This window comes from Tachyglossus aculeatus, chromosome 1 (genome assembly GCF_015852505.1).
Source record: "Tachyglossus aculeatus isolate mTacAcu1 chromosome 1, mTacAcu1.pri, whole genome shotgun sequence".
Classification (NCBI taxonomy): domain Eukaryota; kingdom Metazoa; phylum Chordata; class Mammalia; order Monotremata; family Tachyglossidae; genus Tachyglossus; species Tachyglossus aculeatus.
The window spans coordinates 53,156,763-53,162,567 of NC_052066.1; the positions used below are offsets into that span (position 1 = coordinate 53,156,763).

A 5,805-nucleotide genomic window follows, 5' to 3' on the forward strand; every position below is an offset into this window, starting at 1 on the left:
TATATACACTAAATCTAAACCATAAATTCCCTTATGCATTGTGCAGGTGAAATTTCACCACAATCAATATACTTTGGAGACAGGCCAGGATTTCTCAGCTCTGACTCTATTGAAGATGATGGTGACTCTTTGGCAGTCAATCAATGGTTTTTACTGAGAGCTCACTCTGTGTAGAGCACCGTCCTAAGCGCTTGGGAGAGTACATCATAGTAGACTTAGGAGAAACTTTCCCTAACCTCAAGGGTCTGAGAGACTAGAGAGGGAGAGAGGCACTAAAATAAGTTATGGATATTTACACATGTGCTCTGGGACTGAAGATGGGGTGAACATCAGAGGCTTAAAGTATATAGGTCCAAGCGCATAAGTGATGCAGAAGGATGTAACAGCATGGCTTAGTGGATAGAGCTTGGGCTTCACAGTCAGAAGGACCTGGGTTCTAATCCCAGGTCTGACAGTTGCTTGCTGTGTAACCTTGGGCAAGTCACTTAACTTCTCTGTGCCTCAGTTTCCTCAACTGTAAAATGGGAATACCCATTCTCCCTCTTAGTGAGACTGTGAGCCCCGTGTGAGGAAGGTACCGTGTCCAACCTAATTAATTTGTATCTACTCCAGTGCTTAGAACAGTGTTTGACACCTAGTAAGCACTTAACAAACCTCATGAAAAAGATGAAATAGAGGTACAGCGATTAAATTGGTGCTGGAAGAGCGTAGTACGAGGATGGATTGTAGTGGGATGTCGGTGAAGTAAGGTAGTAGGGGGAGAGCCGATTGAGCACTTTGAAGACATTGGTAAGGAGTTTCTGTTTGATGTGGAGGTGGGTGGGCAACTATTGGAGGTTCTGGAAGAGTGGGGAAATGTGGACTGATCATTTTTTAGAAAAATGATCCAGGCAACAGAGTGAAATAAGGATTTTAGTGTGGAGAGACAGAAAGCAGGGAGACAGATGCAATAATCGATCAATCGATCATATTTATTGAGCACTTATTGTGTGCAGGGTGCCATACTAAGTACTTGGGAGAGTACAATACAACTGAGTTGGTAGACATGTTCCCTACCCACAACAAACTCACAGTTTAGAGCGGGAGGCAAGCATTGCTATAAATAGGTAAATTATGGCTATGTACGTAAGTGCTGTGGGGCTGAGGCACAGGTGAGTAAAGGGAGCAAATCAGAGTGATGCAGAAGGGAGTGGGAAAAGAGGAAATGAGGACATAGTCAGGGAAGGCCTTCTGGAGGAATAAGACTTTGAAGATGGGGAGAGTAAATGTCTGTCAGATATGAAGAGGGAGGGTGTTCCAAGCCACAGGCAGGATGTGAATGAGAGGTTGGCGGCGAGATAGATGAGATTGAGGTATAGTAAGAAGGTTAGCCTTAGAGGAGTGAAGTGGGTGGGCTGGGTTGTAATAGGAGAGCAGTAAGGTGAGGTAGGAGGGGGCAAGGTGGTTGAATGCATTAAAGCCGATAGTAAGGAGTTTCTGTCTGATGCGAAGGTCCATGGGTAATCACTGGAAGTTGTTGAGGAGTAGGGAAACCTGAACTGAACATCTTTGTAGAAAAATGATCCAAGCAACAGAGTGAAGAATGGACTGGAGTAAGAAGAGACGAGAGGCAGGGAGTTCAATAAGGAGGCTGAAACAGTAATCAAGGTGGGATAGGATAAGTGCTTGGATTAATGTGGTAGCAGTTTGGATGGAGAGGAAAGGGTGGCTTTTATTAATGTTCTGAAGGTTGAACTGACAGGATTTAGTGATGGGTTGAATATGTGGGTTGAATGAGAGAGATGAATCAAGGATAATGCCAGATTTATGGGATTGTGAGACATGAAGGGTGGTCTCACCTCCACAGCATCGCCAAAATCCACCCTTTCCTCTCCATTCAAACCACTATCTTGCTGGTTCAATCTCTCATCCTATCCCGACTGGATTACTGCATCAGCCTCCTCTCTGATCTCCCATCCTCCTGTCTCTCCCTGCTTCAGTCTAAATTTCACTCTGCTGCCCAGATTATCTTTGTACAGAAACATTCTGTACATGTCACTCCCCTCCTCAAAAATCTCCAGTGGTTGCCTGTCGATCTATACATCAAGCAAAAACTCCTCACCCTGGGCTTCAAGGCTGTCCATCGCCTCAGCCCCTCCCACCTCACCTACCTTCTCTCCTTCTCCAGCCCAACCCGCACCCGCGGCTCCTCTGCCACTAACCTCCTCACCGGGCCTTGATCTCGCCTGTCCCGCCGTCAACCCCCAGCCCACGTCCTTCCCCTGGCCTGGAATGCCCTCCCTCCGCACATCCGCCAAACTAGCTCTCTTCCTCCCTTCAAAGCCCTACTGAGAGCTCACCTCCTCCAGGAGGCCTTCCCAGACTGATCCCCCTTTTTCCTCTCCTCCTCCCCATCAACCCCCTGCCCTACCTCCTTCCCATCCCCCCAGCACTTGTATACATTTGTCCATATTTATTGGTCTATTTATTTTACTTGTACATATTTACTACTCTATTCTGTTAATGATGTGCATATAGCTATAATGCTATTTATTCTAATGGTTTTGACACCTGTCTACATGTTTTCTTTTGTTGTCTGTCTCCCCCCTCTAGACTGTGAGCCCGTTGTTGGGTAGGGACCATCTCTACATGTTGCCAACTAGTACTTCCCAAGCGCTTAGTACAGTGCTCTGCACCCCATATGCGTTCAATAAGTATGATTGAATGAATGAATGAATGGTGCTGCCTCCAGTGATGGGAAAGTCAGTGAGGACAGGGTTTTTTGGGGGAAGATAAGGAGATCTATTTTGGACATGTTAAGTGTGAGGTCATTCATTCGGTCAATCTTATTTATTGAGCCCTTACTATCGAGTCGACGAGACATCCTAGTAGAGATGTTTTGAAGGCAGGAGGAAATGTGAGACTGCAGAGAGGGAGAGAGTTCAGGGCTGGAAATGTAGATTTGGGAATCATCCACATAGAGATGGTAGTTGAAACTGCGGAAGCTAATGAATTGTCCAAGGGAGTGGGTGTCGATAGAGAATAGAAGGGGACTCACACTGAGCCCTTTGGGACTCCCACAGTAAGAGGATGGGAGACAGAGCAGTAGCCTGTGAAAGGGACTGAAAAAGAGAGGTCATAGAGATAGGAGGAGAGCCAGGAGAGGACAGTGTCAGCGAAGCCAAGTTTAGTTAATGTATCCAGGAGAAGACCCTGGTCGATAGTGTCGAAAGCATCTGAGAGGTCGAGGAGGATTAAGATGTTGTAGAGGCTGATGCCCCACTCAGGGTCGCATCGGGAGAGTTTCCAGTACCCTACCAGTCTCGACTATGGGAGGGAAAGTCAAGCAGAGGCCTACCCATTCCATTCCTAGCTTGGCCAGGGGCTAGCAAGTGGGAGGCAATCTGCTACAAGTCAAAACCCACCTCTGCTGGGCAGCAGCCGCATGGGAGTCAAGGGTGGATACTCAAGTTTACCACTTCCGTATTTTTATCAAGAAAACTCTATGGATCCACTACCAGAACGACTGCAGATGGAGGCGGGGCGTTCTGGGAGAGATGGGTCCATGGCAACACTTTGGGTCGGAGACTACTCAACAGCCAAAGACAAGACAAGGGGCTGATGGATTTGGCAAGAAGAAGATCATTGTTGACCTGAGAGAAGACAGTTTCTGTGGAGTGAAGGGAGTGGAAACCGGTTTGGAGGGGGTTGACAGAGAATTGGAGGAGAGGAAGTGGTATTGAGAGGAATGGTAGGAAGGGTACATATTTATGCCCATATCCATTTTCTTTTTCCTCCTCCTTTAAATTATTGTGGTGGCTGTCTTCTCCCCTAGACTGTAAGATCCTTAAGGGCAAGGATCACATTTATTTACTCTGTCGTTCCCTCTCGGGATCTTAGTACAGTGGTTTTTACTTCAAATTCTGAGCCAGAAAGAAACAAACCATTCCAGAGATGCACTGTCAGAACACGTCCTTTAGAAACCAAAGTTATGCAATGTCCTTCTTTAAAAGGACCTATAGTAAAGAATCGTAACCGAAGCAGGAAGGAGGGTGTTCTATTGTTCATTTAGCAATACTTGCCTTCCTTCCTCCATACTTCTGTTCTCTAAAGATGCAAGATAGAGAGTGAGGTTGGGCTAGTTCTTTTTTTGGCCTGTAGCAACAGAAAACCCCGTGACACAAATAAACATTAAATGGAGATGTGGTAAGAGAGAAGTCACTCTTCATAAAGCACGTCTTGAAGTTTCACTTTTCAATGAAGGTTTTGCCTTCCAAATATTGGTTCAGAGAAATGATGGCTTTGCGGAAGGATGTATCTGGTTCAGCCCTTAAAATCAGATGTAGAGGGGCTACAGATATCAACAACTTTGTCATTGCTAACAGCAACCAGGGATTTTAGCCACGCTCTCCAAAACCCTTTTTCTACCCATAACAGCTCTCAATCGATCAATCGTATTTATTGATGACTTACTCTGGGCCCAGCTCCATACTCACCACTTGAGAGAGCTCAGTAGACTTAATAGGCACAATCTTTGCCCTTATGGAGTTTACAATCTAGCAGGGGAGACAGACATTAATGTAAATGAAGATAGGAAGAAGGAAGAAAATGTAAAGATGCGTCCTGTACGTGCTGCTTCCGGGGTATACCCACATGCCTAGAAGGAGAGTATCCTATTTATGGCGTTTTTTAAGTGCTTACTTTGTGCCAGGCACTGTACTATGCACTGGGGTAGACACAAGTTAGTCAGGTAGGACGCAGTCCATGTCCCACATGGGGCTCACAGTCTTAATCTCCATTTTGTGCAACTGAGGCACAGAGAAGTGAAGTGACTTGTCCAGGGTCACACAGCAGACAAGTGGTGGGCCTGGGATTAGAACCCAGGTCCTTCTAATTTCCAAGCCACGGTCTATCCACTATCCACCAGGCCATGCTGCCTCTCCTTGTGCTTAGGAGACAGGAAGTGCTGAAATAATAGTAGAGTTGGGGAAATGATGGAGTTAATAGTTGTGATATGATGTACATCTAGCTTACTTCTATTTATTCTGATGACTTGACACCTGACCACATGTTTTGTGTTGTTGGCTGTCTCCCCCTTCTAGACTGTGAGCCTGTTGTTGGGTAGGGACCGTCTCTGTATGTTTCCAACTTGTACTTCCCAAGCGCTTAGTACAGTGCTCTGCACACAGTAAATGCTCAATAAATATGAATGAATGAATCAGTATGTGTTAAAAAGTTACACTATATCAAGTACTGGGCTAAGTGATGGAGTAGATACAATTTAAGCATAACCCTTGTGCCACATAGTCAGCCAAATTTATTTACAGAGCACTTACTGTGTGCAGAGCTCTGTATTAAGTGCTTGGGAGCGTACAACATAACAACATAACACATTCCCTGCCCACAACGAACTTACAGTCTAGAGGGAGAGACAGACATTATTATAAAAAACAAATTGCCGATATGTAGGGTTGGAAGGGGGGATGAAAAGGGGAGCAAGTCAGGGTGACGCAGAAGGGAATGGGAGAATAGGAAAGGAGGTCTTGGGGAAGGCTTCTTGGAGGAGATGGGCCTTCAATAAGGCTGTGAAGGTGGGGAGAGTCATTGTCTGCTGGATATGAAGAGGGAGGGCGTTCCAGGCCAGGAGAAGGACCTTCCCAAGGGATCGGGGGTTAAATAGATGAGATTGAGGTATAGTGAGCAGTTGCCCACTGTTGGGTAGGGACTGTCTCTATATGTTGCCAACTTGTACTTCCCAAGCGCTTAGTACAGTGCTCTGCACACAGTAAGCGCTCAAGAAATACAATTGATTAGCATTAGCGGAGC

The 5,805-nt window shown here is 45.9% G+C and overlaps 1 non-coding gene across 1 annotated transcript; it reads left to right on the forward strand.

Moving 5' to 3' along the window:
• Window positions 1-3,256: 3,256 nt before the first annotated feature.
• LOC119934306 lies at window positions 3,257-3,394 on the forward strand. Its single transcript, XR_005452906.1, has one exon. It is a non-coding gene; the product is annotated as a small nucleolar RNA SNORA7 (small nucleolar RNA).
• Window positions 3,395-5,805: the final 2,411 nt, after the last annotated feature.